This window comes from Felis catus, chromosome B3 (assembly GCF_018350175.1).
Source record: "Felis catus isolate Fca126 chromosome B3, F.catus_Fca126_mat1.0, whole genome shotgun sequence".
Taxonomy (NCBI): Eukaryota; Metazoa; Chordata; class Mammalia; order Carnivora; family Felidae; genus Felis; species Felis catus.
The window spans coordinates 103,995,537-104,019,586 of record NC_058373.1 but is presented as its reverse complement, the minus strand read 5'-3'; the positions used below and the strand labels follow the sequence as shown (position 1 = coordinate 104,019,586).

Below are 24,050 nucleotides of genomic sequence, written 5' to 3'. Positions count from 1 at the left end.
TAGATGTGAAGATCAAACAGAGAAACTGCGAATATCGTTCTAAATATCAGATTCGAGCTTTAAAGAAAAGTCACTCATTATCAAACTACGTCAATTGCTAATCTTAACAGGATCTTTAATATTTGTAGCTCCTCGGTTGTCACCAGCAATACGCTATTTTTATACAGAATTGCATGTGCGTTTTACATCGCGTACACAATGTATGTTACTCAGATTAACCTACTTGATCTTTCTAGGACATTAACAATGTCCCGTCTAAAGTTTAACCAGCTAATGGCAGGAGCTGTTTCACATAACAGGTCATCAAGCCAGTGCCACACATTCATTAAATACCACTAGCAAAAGAATTTTCGATTACTGTCATTAGGTAGGCCTTCAAAGACAAAAATAAGATCTTCCAAAATATGGGTCTTTAAATATGATTCTAGCCTAACAAACATTGTATATCCTATTAGGGAAAATAACAAAGAGGCTTAGCATTTTAAACTTAAAATTATGGCATAGTTCCTTTTTTTTAAGTATTTGTTCATTTTAATGTATACAAGTGGGATGTTTTAAACTACTTTTTGTAAATAGACCCAGTATAATATTTTTTCCCCAAATGGATCATTAGCTCTGTATGACTAAATCAACTGGCTTTTGACACTGTGCATGTACTCCACTATTAAAAAAGAGGAGACTCTGTGCTCTTACAAGTAGAAATTGTTATGATTAAGATAAGATAAGCACGTATAAATTGTTTATGATGTGATAAAAGCATACCTCCCTATCAGGGATAGCTCTAAAGGCAACTGTTCTAGCTAATGTGCAAAACATTTAAAAAGGATAATATTATGAGCCATTTGTGTCTAACATGTTCTGGTATGTTTTACCGATTAATCTATAATGTGAAAAGAAGAGCTATTTCATTTTATTATTTAAAAAAAATTGGCGGGGGGGGCGCCTGGGTGGCTCAGTCGGTTGAACATCTGACTTCGGCTCAGATCATGATCTCGATGTTCTTGGGTTCAAGCCCCATGTCAGGGTCTGTGCTGACAGCTCAGCGCCTGGAGCCTATTTTGGATTTTGTGTCTCCCTCTCTCTCTCTGCCCCTCCCCCACTCATGCTCTGCCTCTGTCTCTCAAAAATGAATAAATGTTAATTTTTTTTTTTTTTTTTTTTTTTTTTTTTTCTTACAGGCGCCTGGGTGGCTCAGTTAGTTAAGCATCCTTGACTTCAGCTCAGGTCATGATCTTGCAGTTCACAAGTTCGAGCCCCACATCAGGCTCTGGGTTAACAGCTCAGAGCCTGAACCCTTCTATGGATTCTGTGTCTCCCTCTCTCTCTGCCCTTCCCCCTTGTACTCTCTCTCCCTCTCAAAAATAAATGAAAACATTTTTAAAAATTTATTTAATAGGGGCGCCTGGGTGACTCAGTCGGTTAAGCGGCCGACTTCGGCTCAGGTCATGATCTCACAGTCCGTGAGTTCGAGCCCCGTGTCGGGCTCTGTGCTGCCAGCTCAGAGCCTGGAGCCTGCTTCAGATTCTGTGTCTCCCTCTCTCTCTGACCCTCCTCCGTTCATGCTCTGTCTCTCGCTGTCTCAAAAATAAATAAACGTTAAAAAAAATTTTATTTAATAAAAAATTTTTTAAAAATTCTTAAGGAAAACTCTATGCCCAATGTAGGGCCCAACTACAGCCCCGAGATCAAGAGTTGCATGCTCTACCGACTGAGCCAGCCAGACACCCTTGAAGAGTTATTTCATTTTAATGACTGGTATTTTTCGAGTCCTAACCAAGGTCTAGGCACTATTCTAAGAGCTTTACAACAATGATCACATTTAGTCCTGGTAACCTTATGAAATGCCTTATTCAATGAGGCAACTGAGATTCAGGGAGGTCAGGTAACATGCTCAAGGTCATGCTGCTGGTAAGTGATGTAGCTGGATTCAAAACCAGGTAATCCGGCCGGAGTTCCTTTTAACCACGTGACACTAGCCTCTCACACATTCGATAGGATTGAAAATATCAAGTCACATCTAAGCCTGCAGGGTTCTTACAGTGGAAAGCATACGCCCAGGGAAACAGAGGAAGATTTAGATGGGGTCAATAGGACCCACGATAGACAGCAGTTGTCGTAAGACCCTAACACCCTTGCTGGGAGCTTTAATCCAGACCTCTACGTAGGAGGAGAGAGCTGGGAAGGAATTAATAGTTCATTCAGTCTAACCGTTTTATTTTACAAATGAGGGAACTGAGGTGCAGACAGATGAAATGACTTTCGCTGTCAGAGGCAAAACTGGGACGAGAATTCCTAGTTTTCTTGTTTTCTTAAGTCTCAAGCTAGGCCTTTTCCAATATTCAAAATCGGTCAGCTACTTCAGGATTCCTTGGGAGAAAGGAAAGCAGGCAAAAAGACATGTGTGAAGACGCTGCCTGCTCCCACCAGTAGGCACAGGAACTGCTGAAATGTCCTGAAGTTGCTAAAGGAAGCGTTTATAGGTTTGAACTGGTAACAGAGTGGACGTGAACAATGAAGGAAAAGAACGCTTCAAATTCGGTCTCGAGGTATTGGTGAAACTGGGAGGAGGGACAAGGACAGAAAATAAGTTGTTGAGTATCAGCATACTTGCTTTTTTGTGGACGCCGGATCTCCAAGTTCAGATGCCATGTTGCCATTAAGAAGCTTGGAAATGCAAAAGGGAGGAGTGTTCCAGGCCCTGGATGTAGATCAGAGAGTCAATGCCACACAAGAATTGGTATCAAGAGGTCCAATAAATCTTTTCACACGCACGCGCGCTCACACGTCTTCACCTTCTTTTCTTATGCTGGTTCTTGCTTCCAGACATCTTTTAGGGACGGAAAATATCACCTTTGTCCTAAACGAGGTTCCAACTCACACTCGCTGAAGTAAAATTTGGTCTGGAAAAATCTCCACAGCCTCTCCGCTAGAACAGTTAAGTAAAGGTCCACAGAATAACAACACAGAAGGGAGAGCACTGGAGAAGACTCCTGGGTTTTCTTTCGCCATTTTGTAAGTTCAAGATCGTAGTTTTTGGTTAAGGAGTGTTGCAGGATATTTACTTCAACGATGTTTTGGACTGGCGTTCATAAAACCTGTAGTTCTAAACCTGCTGCCACTGAATTAGACTTTGTTCAAATAAAGAAAGTTAATTGCACATTTTCCTTCATGTTGTCTACTTTAATTATTACAAAGCTTTTCAAGGCAAACAACTGGGTGGCATTTTTTTTTTGCGGAAGATACACGTGAATTTTTAAATGGCTGGATCAGGCCGTCATCTGTGCATGTATATGGCTTCCAACACCAAGCGTTCTCATGTTAGTTTACAGACCCAAGTCAGCATTTGGGAGGGCAGGAAAGTGGGATGGTCACCAAAGACTGAAGTGCTGTTTTTACTACAGGGAGAATGTAGTCTTAATTAGGTAAACAAAGGGGTTTTTCATTACATTGTAAACACATTTCACAAAAAGACCCATTTAAGTTTCTTTTTAAAGAAACTGGAAAATATTAAGAAAGTTAATTGGAGGGCACTCAAATGACAATGAACAAACAGGCACAATTATCTTCTGACTAGTGTGTGGCTTAGGGATGTTTTTTATCTTTTATTTATGGCACTATTTTAAAATGTGGGAATGCCAACCTAAGTAGAGGCAGGCACAGTATTTAACGACACATTTCTCTATTTATATTTAAATAACCATCTGCATGAAATTATGCACAAATCATGGAATAATTCCTAGCAGAAATTACTGTTTAGAAAATTAAAAAAAAAAATCTGAGATATGGTGCGCTTTTCATATTAAATTGCCCATTTCCAGAACATCACATACACTCGCACAATGTAAAGATGTCGCACTGCGGGCCAATACAAATTGCTCACAATGTTAATGAAGATGGATGGGGAAGGCTGAAAAACATTCATTTACAAGCAGAGGAGGAAAAGTGAGCAGCGGTGTTCACAATCTCTACCTTAATTTTTTTGCCTTGATAATATCCAACTGAATGATGGTAACTTTAATAATACAGCTCTTGGGAAGGTTTTATGATGAATTTTCCTTTTCGGTTTTGAATATGGCCTATTTTTTTCCCCCATTTGGGGTGGAAATTGTGCATGTGAAGTTTGGAGGCTTACTGCTGAGCTAGGAAAAGGAATCTCACTCTTTGAAGATTGAGGAACAGAGTAGACGGACTACAAAATTTAAATAATCTTTAAAATTGAAAAGAGGGGCGCCTGGGTGGCGCAGTCGGTTAAGCGTCCGACTTCAGCCAGGTCACGATCTCACGGTCTGTGAGTTCGAGCCCCGCGTCAGGCTCTGGGCTGATGGCTCGGAGCCTGGAGCCTGTTTCCGATTCTGTGTCTCCCTCTCTCTCTGCCCCTTCCCCGTTCATGCTCTGTCTCTCTCTGTCCCCAAAATAAATAAAAAATGTTGGAAAAATAAATAAATAAATAAATAAATAAATAAAATAAAATTGAAAAGAAAAGGGGACGCCTGGGTGGCTCACTTGGTTAAGCACCCGACTTCGGCTCAGGTCATGATCTCACGGTTGATGGGTTCAAGCCCCACATCAGACTCTGTGCTGACAGCTCAGAACCTGGAGCCTGCTTCAGATTCTGTGTCTCCCTCTCTCTCTGCCCTCCCCCACTCATGCTCTGTCTCTTAAAAATGAATAAATGTTAAAAAAAAAATGTATAAACATATAAAACTGAAAAGAAAAAAAAAATTCCTCATCCTGAAGTGACTCTCTTTCCAGCTGAGCATGGGCCTTGCCCCCCAGCCCAGATAAATCTTCCACTCTTCCCAAAGCTTCTTGGCTAAAAGGTAGCTATGGTTGAGTCTGCAAAGAGTAGGACTTGCTCTATAGACAGGGAAATCTATTCTAGGACTACAGTATGAGGACCTCCCTCAGTTCACCACAACCCATCACAACCCATCACCCTAAACTGTAAGAGATGAAGAACGGGCATACACGGAGTATCAGGAGCGAAGAGAATGCTCTGTACCAATCGGTAAAGGAAGATGATGCTGGGGATTTGAGGATAACCATGGCTTCATCTCCACCAATTCCTCACCAACTTGTTCCCACCATCCCACATCCAGTATCACTCTTCAGTCAGCCAGGACTCCTTGATAGCACTGGCCAGCTATGGGACATTCCTTCGCTTTGAAGGCAGAATCGACATTTGGCAACATACCTCAGAGAGTGAAATAAAGGCATAAAGCCAATCAGATATATTAAAAGGCAGCCATTCCTCAAGCCCCAGGATAATTCATTCTTCTTGAGTTCTCCATATTCAATACCCCATATTGGCTTTGTTATTCATTTTTTCAACAAGTGTTTCTTGAGGTCAGTCCTATGCTTGATACTGGGAATATCAACTGTGGACAAGAGGGCAATCCCTGCCATCCAAAGCAGACATGGCAGTGAGTGACACAGGATGCTAAAGGTGAACATATAAAGGGGACATGACACAGATTAAGGGCGGGGGGCTCTCTGGAGGAATGAATGTCTAAGCCTGAATTGGTTGAGTACCTACTTCATGTAAGAAATTGTACTAGACTCTGAGGGTGAAAACAACTATGATTTAGTCTCACCAGCTGATAGAAAGGATGCAAATAATAACAAGCAGACATAATTAATGCTAAGTAGAAACAGAAGGCTCTTAGGGGGAGGGGCCAATTCCAATTTGAAGTGTAGAGAAAACTTTGCAAACAAAATGGCATTTGGGTTTAAGTCTTAAAGAATGATTGGATATGAATTCACAAGTAGAATCGAAAGCCAGGCAGTCCAAGCAAAGGGATATGAGCAAAACCACAGAGGTGAGAAATCCTCACAGAGGTGAGGAACCGAGTGGTAGTACTTGGCTGGGCTGGGAGGAGGAGCAGGAGGACACCCAATGAAGGACTTTGCAGAAATGGACCATGCCCCTTGGAGCATTGGCTGAGGGAGACAATGACAGGCACTGCCCTCTGAGTGGTGCTCCACTATTCCTCCCTCTCTGATGTCCCTGAAAGGGAAATGAGGCATGTGTGCCCAGGGAATCCATGGCGCTTAGGCCCCACACTCCCTGCAACTGAGCAGCAGCTAGGGACTGGGTCACTTGGGTCACTCACAAGATCTCTGTCTAGGAACAAAAGGTACTCATTAAGCCCCGAGGTACATAGTAAGATCTCATTGCAGAAAAGCCTGAATGATGCATTGGGCACCCATTGTGTTCCAGCCTCTGTATGGAGATGAACAGACACACACATAGACCCCACCTTCACAGAGTTAATGTTCAGTGAGGGGAGGGCTGTGACCTGTAAGAAATGATTTACAACACATCACAGAAATTGCTTAGAGGACACCTGAGTGGCTCCATTGGTTGAGTGTCCAACTCTTGATTTTGGCTCAGGTCATGACCCTAGGGTGGTGGAATCAAGACCCGTATTGGGCTCCATGCTGAGTGTGTAGACTGCCTGGGGTCCCTCTCTCTCTCTCTCTCTCTCTCTCTCTCTCTCTCTCTCTCTCTGTCTCTGTGTGTGTCTCCCCCCCTCCCCCCCTCCCTCTCCACCACTCTTGCTCTCTTTCAATCAATCAATCAATCAATCAATAAAATTACTTGAAGGACGGGGCGCCTGGGTGGCGCAGTCGGTTAAGCGTCTGACTTCAGCCAGGTCACGATCTCGTGGTCCGTGAGTTTGAGCCCCGCGTCAGGGGCTCAGAGCCTGGAGCCTGTTTCCGATTCTGTGTCTCCCTCTCTCTCTGCCCCTCCCCCGTTCATGCTCTGTCTCTCTCTGTCCCAAAAATAAATAAACGTTGAAAAAAAAAATTACTTGAAGGAGGTTTTTACAAGGTATAAAGGGAACACGAAAGGTTGTATCTTGTGAGTAGAATCATTGGGGTAAGGGTTGAGGGGAATCAAAAACAGGGAATAACGTAAGTGCTGAGACTCGAAGGTTGAAGAAAAGTGTTTTGAACCTATTAGGGTATTCCTGTCAGAGAAACAACATATCATGGAGTTTTGCCAGAATATAGTATGCTCATGAAATATATCCACATATCCATACATACATAGCACTCTCTTCAGATTGGCTCTTGTAGAGAGTGTGTGGAAAGGTGATATTCAACAGAATGTCAGGAGCCAATCTTAAAGCTCCTTATATGTTAGGACATTGGGATTTTACGCAAGGAGAGCCATTGAAAATTCCTGAGCAGACAGTAATGCGATAGAAGATGTGGGAGAAGATGGAGGGAGGGAGAGCTGCAATTATGATAACCCACCAACTAGTCTATTTCCTCACAGGGCTATCAACTCGATAAACAACAGACAGTAGCCGTTCAATAAACAGCTGAGGAACTGAATTGAACTTAGTTGCTCTAGTGTCGTGGTAAATCAAGATGGAGAGAAGGAGAAAGATGGGAGAGCTATTCAGAGATAGAATGGCCAACACTTTGGATTCAGATGCATGAGTGAGGAAGGGAAAGAGGAAATTCTAAGATTATCCCCAGGTGTCCAGCTTTACACGGATGGTGGTGGCACCACAATATAGCAATAGGAAGACGAGGAACAGTTTGGCACGGGGAAGAGTCCAATCTTGACCATGTTGCATTTGAGGTGAGCAAGTGGAATAAGGATTGGGATCTCAGAAGAAGACCTGGATTGAGGCGCTGATTTGGAAGTTACTACTTTATAGTGTTGGTAGAAGCCATGGATGTGGTTGAAATTGCCCAGAGAAAGTGGGTAAAGTCCAAACACTGCTGAGACAGAACCCTGCAACAACAACAGTGTGTGTAGTAGGTGGTTTCTGAGAAGGAGCAGCCTAGTTTTGGAGTTGGGGGACTCTGCACAGACTGCAGATAACTGTAACTATGAAGGTAACTGAAGGTCCTAGCTGTAAGACTCATGGTTGACATCTATAAGACTTTTAGACACGGCAGTAGCGTTATCTGGGTAAGACCACAGACCTCAGATACTTACAAAAAAAATTTTTTTTTTTTTACATTTATTTGTTTTTGAGAGACTGAGTGAGACAGAGCGCGAGCGGGGCAGAGGCAGAGAGAGAAGGAGACACAGAACCTAGAGCAGGCTCCAGGCTCTGAGCAAGAGTTCAGCCCAGAGCTTGGCATGGGGCTCCAACCTACAAACCATGAGATCATGACCTGAGCCGAAGTCAGAGGTTCAACCGACCGAGCCACCCAGCCACCCCCAGACCTTAGAATATTAAGTATTTCCCGAAAATTGAAATAGGGGAATAAATTATAGCCACATTTCATAGACTTCTAGGCTTCTCTAATTTGAGTTACGACTCTGCTCGCTCTTGGCCCCGCTAATCTCCAGCCATACCAAGAAGCATACGGTATCCGAACACACTGTATCTTTGGGCTTTGGCATCAGAGTTTTTTTGTTATCCTGGGGCTCTCCTCTCCTCATCGTACAATGCATCCTTGCAACCCCCCACCCCCATTTGCCTAGTGGTTGCTTTTTGCCTTTCAGTGCCCATCTAAAACACCCTCTCTTTGAGCAGCCTTCATTCCTAACTCCCAGCACACCCCACTGTCGGATAACCTAGGTGCCTCTCCTGTAGGGTTGGGTTCCCAACGCACCTTAACACTCTAGCTAGTAACAACTGATTTTTCTGGTCTGCTTCCCCTCCCAGACTGTAGGTAGGTAAATACATCTTGCCATACCGTATCCCCAGCCCTTAGTACCTATAGAATACAATGTCTGACATAGAGTGGGCATTTGCTAAACGGTGTTGGAAGGTGAAAGAAATACATCACTCCCTCACTTTCCTTGCTCTCTTTCTTCCTCTTACTTTGTATGCTTTTTAATTTGACAAAAGATTGAGAAAGGAGTTTCAAAATTCCCTACCAGCTATGTCAACTTCTCCATTTACAGGCTTTCTCCTCACCTCCTTTGTTTACAAATCCAACCTCAGCCTGCCAGAATACCACACTCCTAGTGTAACCCCTTTGTATTCCGCAATCCTGGACAGCACGCATGAGAGATTTTGACTATCACGTGTTGTAGGTTCAGGAAAAGAACTGGTGTTTTTCATTGGCCAAGTAGGAGATGCGAGCTCACATTAAAAAGATCACTAGGCAAAAAAAAAGCCCCCAAAGTGGAGCCTGGATCCCTTGGGGAATCTCCTTTAATCCTGGAATCATATGAAGATCCGGAGGCAAAGAATACTCTCTTTTGTTATTGTTTGTAAGTTCTGGGTGGGCAATGGGTCTAATGGGAAGAGAGCGAAAGGATGGGGAGTGGGAAAAAGAAGTCACAGATACAAAGCTGTTGACTATTGCTTATGGCGTTATGTGATGAATATGGAATACGAGCTAGGAGGTAATAGGACAGCTCTACTGATGAAAACACCGAAAAGAACCTTCAATATGAAGTTAGATATTTATGTACTTATTTAAGATTTTATTTTTAAGTAATCTCCACACCCAACGTGGGGCTCAAACTCAAGACCCTGAGACCAAGATTGGCATGCTCCACCAACTAAGCCAGCCAGGTGCCCCAAAGTTAGATATTTAAAGAGAAGAATGAACCACTTCTGGTGAGTATTATACTCAGACACCCCTAGTGGGATCATTTCTGTCAGCGAGGAGGTCTATTCATGCACATTTATTGTGTTCTGTCCTCCCTGTTCTCTGCTCTCCAGAAGACTAGAACAAAGGGTCAAGAACCCCCTGCTCCCACCCAAAGAACGTGTCCCACAGGAGACCGAATGGTGTTCTCTGGAAAGAAATCCAGTGTGGGCAAACTCACCCATTTTCTCCTTTTTACCAAAGACTGTTCTTAAAAAATAATAGTGTCTTATCTTCATGATCATGGGGGTCCTCAGGGGCCAACCAGAGGAGAGTGAAGTTAGGAAAATAAAATCTAATCAGCACATGCAAGACAGTGGGAGGGAGATGCATTTTAAATAAAAGTGGGGCTGCAGCAAGGAGGCAACTCTGGCGTGGACCAGTTTCACAGCATCTGAAGACAAAATGGCTCGGGGCTTAGTCATTGTTTAAAAGCCATTCCTCAAATTCCTTGTTTACTGTCAGCACAGTGAGTTGTGGACTCTGTGACTTTAGCTGTTAATGGGTCTAAACACTTATGCCAACAGATTAAGCCTTGCTGAAACATTAAGAAAATTGGCCCAAACAGAGTTTGGGTGGATTGCTGGTGAGTGGCTGCTGCTTTTTTGTGGGGGAGGGTGATTGTCCCAAGACAATGGCTTCTTGATACCTGTGAAACAGTGGCACTTGGTGAGAGCCACTGGGCAGATTTTCTGTTAAAGGAGAGAGATTGTTACAAAAGCAAACATTTAATTTCAATCGTTTGGACTGACTACACAGAATATTAATGAGATTTTCTAAAAACAAAACTGGCAAATACTTTGAGGACCACCAAAAGTCTTGGAAAGATGTGTTTTTTTTGTGTTTTTTTTTTAAGTTATAATACATTTTTGGGCGAAATGCAAAATCACTGTTCTTTTCATTGTGAAAGGCTCCATGCAACTGGGTAACACTGAAGGCAAGAAAACCTTTCTTTGTGACACCTTTGCCTTTTAAGGTTTGTCAAACCTATTTCTCGTCCTTGAAAAGAGGAAGAGAGCTTGCACAGTAAATGTATTAAACCTCAGAAACAGGTTTTTTTCTTTTTTAAGTCTTTCAGACATCATAACCCCCTTCTTGTAAATTTTATCTGTGTAACTTGACATGTCTTCTTAAGCATGGAACATTTAAGGCGGCTTTTGTAAATCTTCAAAAACGAATCAAGAACAATTAAGTGTTCCATTTTGCTTCCAAGTCTTAAACGAACGGTTTAGAAAGAATTTTACATTCAGAATTAGACATCGTTCTATTCGTGCTGTCATCAGGAAAAATATATATGTATAATATATATAATATATATCTATATATTGTAATATATGTTATAATATATAATCTATATATAACATCTATATGTTTAATATATACATATATATTAAAATATTTCAGATTAAGGCTTCCCAAATGAGTCAAAATTGAATGGAAAGTTGATTTGGAGTTTGGAAATTGAAAGTTCGTACTCTGTTAACTTTTACTGTCTGTGTACATATGTCATGAAAACTACACTCTCCACATTTGTTGGCTAGAAAAAAAGTAGACCGAATGAGGAATGACTATGTTATTCATCTCTCTAAACCTCCTCACATTTTCTGCCATGGCCAAGCTGTTTATTTCCATTCACAAATCACAAATTTCCTTTTTGCTACTAACTTTTTGAATAGTCCTTTAAGGAGAGAAAAGAAAAAAGGAAGACCCAGGGTGCCTGGGTGGCTCAGTCGGTTGAGCTTCCGACTTCGGCTCAGGTCACGATCTCGCGGTTTGTGAGTTCAAGCCCCACGTGGGGCTCTGTGCTGACCGCTCAGAGCCTGGAGCCTGCTTTGGATTCTGCGTCTCCCTCTCTCTCTGCCCCTCCTCCACTTGCACTCTGTCTTTCAAAAATAAAAATGTTAAAAGGAAGACAGGAAAGAGGGTAGGAGTGGGAAAGAGAAGGGAAGGGGAAAAGGGGAAAAAAAGAAAGAAAAGAAATCTTCGGGGCTTTTTCTAAATGCTAACATTCCGAGAGGTGCCGAGATCTCTGTGATTCCAATGTCTTTGGCAACTTCAAACTTGACTTTGATTAACCATGCTAATAACCAGGGAGTTTCTTTTTAGTTTTACTCTTCGTGTCACTTACCAGAGCTGTAAAGACATGCTCATAATATTTGCTTTTCATCTGAATCAAGAAGGCAACGCTAAGCAAAAAAAGTATTTAGCAGTGCACATAGGATTGAAGCGATGATAATCAGGGACCCTGGTAATTGAAGCTTTTGGGGAGGTGGAGAGAGCCTTTCTTCTGGATCCTTCAGTCTGTTTAATAGGATAAAATTAGCTTGAGTGGTTTGGTGTTTGAAGAGGATATGATGTAATTGGAAGTGCCTCCTGGGTTTGCTGCTGGACAAAGCAATCAGGTGGAGACGCGGGAGGGCAGGGGAAGCTCTGAAGTATGACTCTCCTCCACCATCCTAATTAGCCTAAATTAGCTATGCCAGTGTTCTGCTTGCTTTTGAATTTCCCCGCTAATGCTTCTCTCGGAACTGAAAGAAAAGAAATAGGACATGCCCACCAAGTTCCCATCTCATAGATGAGCGGCGGCTTCTAAAAGCAGAGGGTCAAGTTTTACGGTGAAGGTCTCAAAAAAAAGCGAGCCACTCGCAGGAAATACAGCATGGGTGTTGGGCACAGATCCTGGGTATGGAAGGGACGACGTCTCAGCTGGTTTGGTATGATGAGGAATTTCTCAAAGCATCCGTAAGGTTGGTTATTTCAAGAACTTTCCACGCAATCACTTAGAAGCCTCACCTGACAGCACTCACATTAACTAACTTGATGTGAACTAGCTAGGCCTTCTCACAGAGATTCTTCTCAGACTGGGTTTCAAACTCCAGGAGGGTCCAGAAGAAACATATCTTGTGTGCACGGGAGTTATTGCCATTTGAAATGTTTCATTTCTGAAAGCAATTATTAGTCAACTTTAACTGTGCAAAGGGATTTTCGATACATTCCAAGATAGTTAAATGCATCTATTTTTTTAAGTTTATTTTTTTTTACATTTTTAGCAGTAATCTTTACACCCGACGTGGGGCTCAAACTCACAATGTCAAGATTAAAAGCCTCATGCTCTTCCAACTGAGACAGCCAGCTACCCCTGGACAAATCAATTTTTTCCTTTTTCTTTTTATTGTTTATTTATTTATTTTGAGAGAGAGAGAGTGAGCGAGCTTGCAATTGCCCTGTGAGCATGCATGAGTAGGGGAGGGGCAGAGAGAGAGGGGGAGCAAATCCCAAGCAGGCTCTGCACTGTCAGCGTAGAGCCTGATGCAGGGCTCGATCCCATGAACCGTGAGATCATGACCTGAGCTGAAATCGAGAGCGGGATGCTTAACAGACTGAACCAACCAGACACCCCTCTTTTTTTTTTTTTAAAGTAGGCTGCACGGCCAACGTGGGGCTTGAACTCAGAACCATGAGGTCAAGGGTCGCATGCTGCTGACTGAACCAGCCAGGGGCCCCCTGAACAAATCTATGTTAATTGATTGGGTAGAAACAAATAATATGTCAATCAAAAAGTCACAGATTTTTTTTTTGTTCCCAATGAATAAAAAAACATATAATGGTATATATGCCCCAAAAAAGTTACATAATTGTTTCATGAGTCATTGTGTACTCTGTCCCCTCCTCCCTCTGCCCTTGGGAGGCACCCACACAGGTTGGCTGCTGGAAAGCTCCATCTTCAATGGGTGTCAGGGCAAATCTGCTTCTGGCTAGGACAGCTGTTTTCAGGCGGGTCTCCTGTCCTCCTTCCATACTCAGGAGCCCTCTGATTCCTTCCCTGACAGCAGTTATACTGACCACTTAATAAAACACTCTGCGAGCCCTTCAGAGACATACACTTCGTGATTTCAAAATATTAACATTATGCAACTTGGTTTAGTGACTCAGAGAGCCACCGGGAACAATTGGGGACTACACAATGGTCGTGATTTGGTTCGCGTTTGCAGCATTAGCAAACAGATCGTGTGAAACTGGGTGGTGCCCAGTGGGGCAGGTATGATACTGCACGGCAGTGTGCTTTGCAATTCGCCGCGGTGCAACACTATACACAGTTCCTGTTTGCTCTGGCTCCTCGGGCCGTTTCTGGGATCTCCCTGTCCGGGGACTGGCTCTTAGCAATAGGGAATGGAATTGTTGAAAGCTTTCAGTTGTGAAATTGTGTGTTTAAAGAACGCACAGAAGCCATGTGTTGAGTTAAGATCACATATTGTTCTGAAGGATTCAGTAATTTTCAGCCTTCAGTTTAAGAAATGAAATTTTGTTCTCCCCACAGTTATAAATGGAAAGGCAGGCAGCGCTGTGACTTTCTTATCAACCCAACTTGACACAGCAGTCAGCCATTTAGGACCTGGGTTTCCGTGACATAGCTCCTTCCCATACCCCAGTGCAATATTTTTGTTCCGTTTACACTTGGTCCAAAGCAACATTAGCGCCGGGCAGCTTGAAAAGGTAGCAGGATGCAGTTATCCATGCAAGCTTTATGAAAATTATTAATCGACTCACCTTGAATTCCAATTCTTATGACACATCTTTTCATTTCAATTGTGTTTGGTCTTCGCTGTTTGAGGACCTAAGATAACGGTGCTCTGCTGGCTCAAGGCTACCAGGATTTTTCTGATGCCGAATACAAACGACTGTGCACTTGTTATCTAATTCATGTGCTATTGTTGAAGCATTGATCTCAGCACAAGCAATGTAACAAATAAATGGGACCATTTCATATCATGTAAAAGGCTATGCAAATAATAATCAGGTGAATCACAGTGACATACCTCTTCACACCCATTAGGATGGCTATAATTTCAAAAAATGGAAAATAACAGTGTCGGCAAGGATATGGAGAAATTGGAACCCTCAGACCTTGCTGGTAAAAATAAAAAATGGTGCTCGGGTGCCTTGGTGACTCATTCAGTTAAACATCCGACTTAGGCTCAGTCATGATCTCATGGCTCAAGAGTTCAAGCCCTGCACTGGGCTCTGTGCTGATAGCTCAGAGCCTGGAGCCTGCTTTCGATTCTGTCTCTGTCTCTCTTTGCCCCTCCCCTTTTTGTGCTCTGTCTCTGTCTCTCTCAAGGATAAATGAACAGTAAATGTGTGTGTGTGTGTGTGTGTGTGTGTGTGTAATGGTGCAGCCGCTATGGAAAACAGTTTAGTAGTTTCCAAAGATAAAACACAGAACTACCAAATGACCGGGCAATTCCACATCTAGGGATGTACTGAAAAGAACTGAAAGTAGAAACTCAAACAGATACTTTACATACAGTGTTCCCAGCAACATTTATGTACAATATCCAAAAGGTGGAAACAACCCAAGTCAGATGAAGGGATAAACAAAATGTGGTGTATGCATGTAATAGAATATTGGCCAGTCATAAAAAGGAATAGACTTTTGATATATACTACGACACGAACGCACCTTGGAAACATTGGGCTTATTGAAATAAGCCAGATACAGAAGGGCAAGTGTTCTCTGGTTCTACTCATATGAGGTACCTAGAACAGACAGATTCTTAGAGACAGAAAGTAGAACAGAAGTTACCAGCAGCTAGGGGGAAGAAGGAGAAGAGAGTTATTGATTCATGTGTACAGAGTTTACGTTAGGGATGACTTAAAAAAAAAAGGTTTTGGGTATAGACAGTGGTGACGATTGCAGAACATTGTGAATGTATTTAAACTGCACACTTATGAATGGGTAAGATGATCAGTATGTGTATTTTACCATGATTTAAAAACTAATCAGGGAACTGTGGTAGAGAATGGAGGAGCACTTTCTAAGGCACAGAGGTAGGAGTAAACTTTTCAGGAAGAGAGAAGGCAGATATGCCTGGAGTGGCCAGAAGTGGGTTGGAAGCCAGTAGGGTATACACCTTGGTGCTCCTCGTTTACACAGGCTCCTGCAAGGGCGCTGTACTTAATTGTATATTTGAAATTTTTAATTTTTCTTAAAGAGGAGCCCTTGAATTGTATTAACTTTGGGTTCATCAAAACCTGGATCTGCTCCCAGGGATAAATGATATAAAAACGAGACCCGAATGTGAATTTAGAAGAAGCTGGTGTCATTACATATATACTGCTTCTTTGGGAAGTTAAATTTATGTGTTTATTCAGGTATTCACTCATTGTCACTTATGTAACAGACGTTTATGGGGCCCCTAATAAGTGTGAAATCTTGGAGGAGGTACAAAGAACATGCCCACGGCCCTTAGGTTCAAGACTAAGGGGAAAAAAACACACCAAAGCAATTACAAGATAAAGTTTAGAAACATTTCCAAATACTTCAGTTTATTTGATTGTCACACTGGATTGTAAATTCTGGGAAGATAAGACCTATGGAGTCATCATAATTTACAGCTACAAGGATCTTAAGCAATCACTACATCAAACCTTTTGTTTTAGATCCAATAAACTTAGGCCCAAAGAAACTAGGTAATTTGTCTAAGGTCAAAGAAATAATTTGTAAGACCCGAGCCTAGAAGATAGGTGTATCTGTCCACGAGGGTTGGTCGTGTCCTACCATTCCATGCTGCCATGCTGCTTTGGATGCCCCCCATGTCTTCTGCGTCCCCTTCACTGGGCAAGTGTCTGAATCTAGTGTCCAAACAAAATGAGCATTGAAGAAACGGGAATTTGATGGTAACAGTCACGTGGATATAGAGTGACAGCTCCAGAACATCTTCCTGGGACAGCCTTCAGGATTGCGATCTGCCTTTCCTTAGCAACCACACTGCCCTTACTCAGATAAAATGTTTATTCTGGGTGGCTTAGAGGAAGTAGTTCTGATCAAGATTATGATAAATTAAACGTTCTCCAATGCACCCCCTGAAACCTGACCTCATTGCCAACACAGGACATATAACAAGAGTCGCTGGTTACTTGGGGTGCCTGGGTGGCTCAGTCAGTTGAGCTTCCGACTTCAGCTCAGGTCATGATCTCGTGGTTCGTGAGTTCGAGCCCTGCATCGGGCTCTGTGCTGACAGCTCGGAGCCTGGAGCCTGCTTCAGATTCTGTGTCTCCCTCTCTCTCTGCCCCTTGCCTGCTCACACTCTGTCTCTCTCTCTCTCAAAAATAAATAAACATAAAAAATAATTTAAAAAAAAGAGTCGCTGGCTACTCTACTTCCCTTACCCTTAGTTTCCTCCATCGCTTGTCATGAGAATTAGATGAGGTAATATATGGTAAGCTCTCAGCACAGTTAATATCAGTTTCGTCATTAGTATTGTTGTTATAAATGCTGGCAATGAATTTCAGTGAAGGATGTTTGTATAATGGTCAATTTTCTAAACCTAAAAAACTCAGTCGGGAAATGTATTTCTCTAAAATTTAAGAGATATGTAAAAATTGAAATAGCATCCCAACTAAGAAAGCTTATAAATAAATATTGACCATCCCCTATCACCATTACCATTTAAAATCCGTTCAAAATCGCATTATCCCAGCTAAGGAGTCACCCAAATAGTAGGGTAACTGAAAACCACATTCTCTGGCCGTCCTTGCTATTTGCCCCAGGCTGTTTTGAAGGCTGTGAATAGATCTTAAAGATGAAACATTGGCAGGAGTGTGTAGACAAGAGGCAGGAAAATCAAGAAGGCTTGAAAAAGATTAAGTCTTTACTGTCAAGATCAGACCTTGGAACAGTTTGCATTTCTCTCTCTCCAACTGCTTTATCTCCTTTTATGTGGACGATTATAACAACATTACTCACTTCACTCATTGGAACTTTTACTCAGTGAAAAGAAAATATCTCTTGTCATACGTTGACTTTTCTCCTAGGCAGTCATCGATTTAGGTATAGAACGTAGAGGACGGTGAACTTTATGGGAACACAGGACATGCTTTGCTGTATTTCCTGTCGAGAGAAGGGGAGTTGTGTGAATCACACTGCCTTCCTCCTGGGTTCACACAACTGCACGCTCTGCAAATCAGTGTTGTATCCCGAGTAGAGGCGATACTTGGCAAACATACGACAGAGGAGAAGTTGGTGGAAATATTAACTCACATGGCTCCCGATCTTGACTGGGCTCGAGAAGACAATGACAGGCGTTATGCAAAGCTGTCCGACATATCCATAGTTTTTCTTCTCTGTTTTTTCAGATTTGTTCTTTATTCGTTGAAAACCCGGGGTTCAATTTGCAACAAGCACCAATCTAGATGAATTTCTTTTGCAAAAGTTATAGGTATCTTCTTTTTTGAACATAAAGATAAGGTGTGAATTACCTGAGCGATTACCAGATTTATATCCCCCAAGCTCCCAAGCTTATTAAAAGTAAATAATGGAGTAGAACCAACCAATATGACAGTCAGAGGCAGGAAAAGCAAAGGTAGTAGAAGGTGAACTTCTTTTTGGTGAATGTCATATTTCATTGTTTTTAGATGATTTATAGCTAATTCGGAATCGGCTTCTGAATAGGACATTTAACGTCCGGTCAGTGAAGTTTTCCAACACATCACCCTGTTTTATATTCTTTGCAGTATTCACGACCATATGATACCTTGGGTCTGTCTGCGGACTTGCTAACTGGTTGATTGTCTGTCTCCCCACACCAGAAAGGAAGCGCCATGAAAAACAAGAGCCTTGCCTGTCTTCCTTACCAGCCTTCCCATCACCAGCACAGCGCCTGGCTCCAGGAGGCTTCACACAAATGTTTGCTGGTGAATCAATGTCTGTGCTCAATAGAGCTGTGTGTCTCAGATTATGTTCCAGAGGATCAGAGCCTTGGGGAACTACGAGTGGAATGAGGTGTGATTCATTGTTATGGTTGAAGAATGGGGTTCCTCCTGTTTCTCCATTTCCAGGGGGAAAAAAAAGACAGTTAACGTATAAAGTTTCACAATTCAGAATTTTCTCCTTTAAGGTTTCTCAACCCGGAGGTTTTTGCTACCTCTATGTTTGCAATCCATATGAGGATATGAGCAAGTAGCAAGCCAATATTTTCAGAGAAATTTGGGAACAGACAACAGTGCTAAATTCAACAGGCTCTTAATATGTTCATATATTTGTTTTGCCACAATAAAAATGGATCACATAAAAAATAGAGAAAATTTTTTGAAGTTCTGGAGATGGATGCACAGCGATAGTTGCACAGCGATGCAAACGCACTTATACATTGAACTGTACATTTAAAAATAGTAAATTTTGTTATGCAAATTTTACCACAATTAAGAATGGTTTAAAAAATATATAGGCGGTGACTGCTGAGTACTGAAATGTGTGGCTAGTGCAACCGAGGGACTCAATTTTTAATTTAATGCCTTTTTATTTTATTTTTTTTTTCAACGTTTATTTATTTTTGGGACAGAGAGAGACAGAGCATGAACGGGGGTGGGGCAGAGAGAGAGGGAGACACAGAATTGGAAACAGGCTCCAGGCTCCGAGCCATCAGCCCAGAGCCTGACGCGGGGCTCAAACTCACGGACCGCGAGATCGTGACCTGGCTGAAGTCGGATGCTTAACCGACTGCGCCACCCAGGCGCCCCTAATTTATGCCTTTTTAATGAATTTCTATTTAAATTTAAATAGCCTCATTTGCGTAATGGCCACTGTATTGGACAGTATAGAGCTAAACACCTAGATAACCTCACTTAAATAATGGCAGATTTTTAAAGTTATCATTTGTATGGATTTTTCCCTGGTCTTCTGACATTTTATTATGAAATTGTCAAACTTACACAAAAGTAGGGAAAATAGTATAATGAACGTTCATCTGCTCAACACCTAGATTCAACAACTTAATATTTTACCATATTTGCTACACTAATACTTGAGATTCAACTACGTGAATGAGTTGAAACCAAAGATACGAAACTAAGAATGGCTAAGTCATACACACATCTTTCTAGAGTCAAAACCAATTTCATTAGCAGCGCCCTTTCCTATTGTTAACTAGTTACATTTTCTCCCCGTAGTTTCTAGAGTGAATTGTGCCAGAAATGCCAACAATGTAATGACAATTACTGGGGAATACAACATTTATAACTTCTGAAATCTTCTCAGATTTGAGCAGGGATGGCTTTGCTATTAGACTGTGACTTCTTTTGGCACTCAGGTATTAACAGGAAGAAGGCACCTACCACTGAGTATGGGACACTTCAAATGAGACAGATGGGGTGCCTCTGTGGCTCAGCTGGCCGAGCGTCCAGCTCTTCATTTCGGCTCAGGTCATGATCTCTCGGTTTGTGAGGTTGAGCCCCACATTGGACTCTGCACTGATAGTGGAGAGCCTGCTGGGGATTCTCTGTCTCTCTGCTCCACTCCCGCTCGTGCACACATACACACTCTCTCTGTCTCTGTCTCTCTCTCTCAAAATAGAAAAAATAAATAAAAAAAAAGAGAGAGAGACATAGATGTCACCCGGAAAATATGGCCAAGATGATAGGTTAATTAGTATCCCAAATTTATATTCACTTCTAATTTGGCTGGGAGGTACGTCTGCATAACAGTTACATCTATAAACCTTTCTGTCCGGTGCTTTACATCATGATGTAGTTGTGGTCATGAATGTTAGCGTGATCATAGAAAGCAATTGGCTTTTAGCTTTACCCTTCTCTTTTGGGGGTTGTTAGAAAGCTGCTTAGGGGCGCCTGGGTGGCTCAGTCGGTTAAGCGGCCGACTTCGGCTCAGGTCACGATCTCACGGTCCGTGAGTTCGAGCCCCGCGTTGGGCTCTGTGCTGACAGCTCAGAGCCTGGAGCCTATTTCAGATTCTGTGTCTCCCTCTCTCTGACCCTCCCCCATTCATGCTCTGTCTCTGTCTGTCTCAAAAATAAATAAACAGGGGCGCCTGCGTGGCTCAGCCGGTTAAGCGTCCAACTTCGTCTCAGGTCATGATCTCATGGTCCGTGAGTTCGAGCCCCGTGTCGGGCTCTGTGCTGACAGCTCAGAGCCTGGAGCCTGCTTCACATTCTGTGTCTCCCTCTCTCTGACCCTCCCCTGTTCATGCTCTGTCTCTCCCTGTCTCAAAAATAAATAAAACGTTAAAAAAAAAATTAAAAAAAAAAAAGAAAGCTGGTTAATTGCAAATTAAAACTTGCCAAACTAAAATGAAGGAGGAAAAAAAAGCACAGTATCTCAACAAGGCCTCTAAAGAATGCAATCCCAGAACCATAGGGAAATGTGAAACTTGACCAATGAGTCTCCAACACATTTTTTATATGGCAAGTATGGTCTCACTGAGAGAGACTTCTTAGTTTCAAATCCTAGCTTTGCCACTTACTGAATATGGACCTTGGCTAAGTTAGACAAACTTTCTATTCTTCAGTTTTCTCATCCGTTAAATGGAACTGATCACAGAATTAAATGAGATACTTAGTATTGTGTGTTGCACATGGTGTGCATTCAATATTAAGTGATGCAGCAAAACAAAAAGATTCACATTTAAAGTTGATAGCACTTTGAGGAAAAAAATAAATAAGGGCAATTTATATTGTCTTTAAAACCACGGTCCTCGTGGTCTAAGGAAGCTTCACTTTCCAGAAGGCAGAATGTAGGAAGAAACAAGGGAGAGTCGAAGGATATTTGTGAGCTGTCTCTACAGGTTTCTAGAAGCTGCCACATGATACCTAATTCTGAGATCCAAAAAGCTCTAAAAACCAAAATTCCTTTCATAGTTTGCAACAACAGTTCATTTGAGGACAAAACCTGACCTGGATTGCAGGTTGAAGAGACTCCATTTTAGAAACGCTCCGTCTCTGCTGTTTTTCTGGTAGGCCCCGTTAACTCGTGATCCACATTTTGCCCCTGTATAAGCCAAAGAAGCTATGTTCCCATTTCAGGGAAGAAGCAAGAAAGTTAATCATTGGCTGAATTTTGTCCTAGGCCCCAAACACCTGATAACACCTACGAAGAGCCAGATCTCAAACGTGTTCCAGGACATGAGCTTCAAACAAACCTCAGCGCGTGCTGGCCTCAGTACCCCTACCTTCAGTCATTTATGGAAAAGCACCTATTGTTCATCTGACAGTTGCCTCTACCCTGGGTTCCTGGAGGAGAACGTACCCTAGACCCTTTCTTAATATAAACCCGTAGCCCCAAGCACTGACGAGACTCATTCTCTGTTCCTTTCTGAGTCTCCCAGGCACTCTTCTGTCACTTACACTGTTCAAGAAACTCTGTTTTCACTTGCTCTGGTTCCTGTTTGATTTCTATGCTGCGTAAAGCCAAGGACCATGTTAGCCGGTCCTATGGGACCCTCCCCTGGGTCTTGGGCTCAGCCAGCCTGCATCGCCGTGAGATCATTGTCTTTATCCCATTTAGAGTGAATATCACTATGCTTTGCTGCAGTTGATAGTGAGATGCTGTCCCTGCCACCGATAGAGATATTCCATAATAATAAGCAGAATATGCATCGTATCACCTTCAAAATCGGAAAAAAAAAAAAAAAAAAAAAAGAAATCTGAATTCCATACCATATATGACCTCTATTCGGGATAAGGAATTTTGGACCTATACTCTTACATTCTATTGGCCAGAATTTAATCATGGATCCATTACCAGCTATGAGGACTATGCAAAGGGCTATGGGAAAGGGCCACATTGGGAAATGCAGTCCTGTTCTGGGCAGCCATGTGCCCAGCAAAAATTCTATTTCTATGGGATAGGGAAGGTTAGATAATGGGGACCAGCCAGGGCCTCTGATCCAGTCTCGTTTCTCCCTCGAAGCTTTATCATAAAGCCCCCACACAACTCCCTGGATGGAATCAGAATAGATAGGAATCATCTCTTTGGTCCTCTGTAAGTAGTCTGCACTGACTTCAAATGACTTGGTTGTGGCTTTGAAAGACCCAGACATGGCTGGCTACTCTTATTTCTGTAGAATGTGACAATGCCTTCTTAGGCAGCTCATGATTGTTCCTCCTATAAAACCACCTCAACTTCAAAGACGTTTCCTAGTCTTCCAGTAAATTCAGGACTAGACCTTTGGTTTCAACTGGCCAAGGTCTCTACAAGTTGAGACCCTCATATGAACTGCCAATGTCTCTCTATCTTTCCTGGCAGAAAAGGTGGAATGTCTCTTTTAGAATGTTCAAGAAACTTCCAAAAGGAATATCCAGATTCAAACATTATATGTTTGAATTCATCAGACTCAATCAAATGCAAATTCTACTTCCCTTAAAAAAAAAAAAACTATTCAAATTCAAGAGATTCAGCTCTAGCATAGAGAAAGCATTGTGTTCTAGGAACCATGGAGAACAAAAGATGAGTGTCTTTGCTCATTGCAATTGGACACAAAAGGAGGAATTTTGGGTGAACGTTTAAAGAAGGAAAACAATTAAAATTAGATTTTATTTTCATCTCAGAGGGTAAAGACATTTAGGGTATAGAAAGGGTAAGGGTAAGGGTTAGGGTAAGGGTAAGGGTAAGGGTAAGAAAATGGATGTGGATAGTACCCGGTAATAACCGAAACTTAGTCACTGGCAACATCTAATTTTTCGAGTATAAATGAAATGCAAGATGAACAAGAAAGAGAGTCACAGACAATAACAAAACAAGATTCAGCCTCTGGTTTGGGTGCAGTAAGCAGTAAATAGATCAACGTTTACAGTTGTAGGAGAGTTACCTAGCTGGCTTCTGGAATCCTACTTCATTTTATTCATTCCTAGTTGATTCCTGTAAGAATGAGCTTTTGAATGTCCAATAGTTAAATCATCAAATGGCGATGCCAAACTTTACGTATTCCGTGGGTTCTTTTTGAACTTTTTAAATGGTGGTTTGTGTGAGTGTTCCAAGTAAGTTTAAATAGATAAATATGCTGGAGAGTGTCGGTATTATCCAGCGTAAAAGCTAAGTGTAACGTAAATAGACTGTACTTTGTGCATTTCATACATTTTAATGGCAACTCACTATTGATTGCTGTGCTTTTTTCTATTTTTTTTTTTTTTTTTTGCAAGTAAGGGAAATTTACACATCACATTGTATACTTCTTTGAAATGGAAAGTTATTTTGGTCACACCTTACAAATGATCCATACTGATATTAAGTTTACAGTGTTGGGAGGAGGAGGAGAGAGTGAACTTAATTTGAATTTAGAAAGTCTCTAAATGATAATTGAATCACAAGTCTGGATTATAATTCTAGGAGCAACACTTGACTTGGTCAAAATCACTGTTATGAAGAGATGCAATTTTTACACAGTACTTCACATTGATTAAGTAATGTGTGAAAATGGAAAAAAAAAGTATTTGAATCTTAATCACAGTCATTTGCATGAAATAAAAGTCTGTGTCAGGGGAATGCACATTATAATAACTCCTTGGTGTTTTGGTTGCATCAGTGAGCAAAGAAGTTGTATGCATTTTTTTTTCCTTGCTGATATACAAGAATTCCTTTTATATTTATTGTATCTTTGATTGTACAAAAATTCAGCAATATAGGATTTTGGCTGGTGAGAGACGACAACTGATTAACTACCTCAACAATGGCTGTAATTAAAACAG

General features: G+C 41.8%; 1 long non-coding RNA gene across 6 annotated transcripts in view; it reads right to left on the bottom strand.

Annotated features, from left to right (window-relative positions):
* LOC111560878 overlaps positions 1-24,050 on the bottom strand; it is a 214,076-nt gene that overhangs the window by 25,036 nt on the left and 164,990 nt on the right. The window contains exons 6-7 of one of the 6 annotated variants that reach the window (XR_002743105.2): positions 21,261-21,372; positions 16,609-18,396 (exon numbers count right to left, since the gene is read on the bottom strand). The exons of 1 other annotated variant lie outside the window; for it this stretch is intronic. This is a non-coding gene — a long non-coding RNA (uncharacterized LOC111560878). Of the gene's footprint in view, positions 1-16,608; positions 18,397-21,260; positions 21,373-24,050 lie in introns of those variants that run through there. 4 more of the 6 variants (XR_002743100.2, XR_002743102.2, XR_006599633.1 and 1 more) reach the window with 4 other exon arrangements.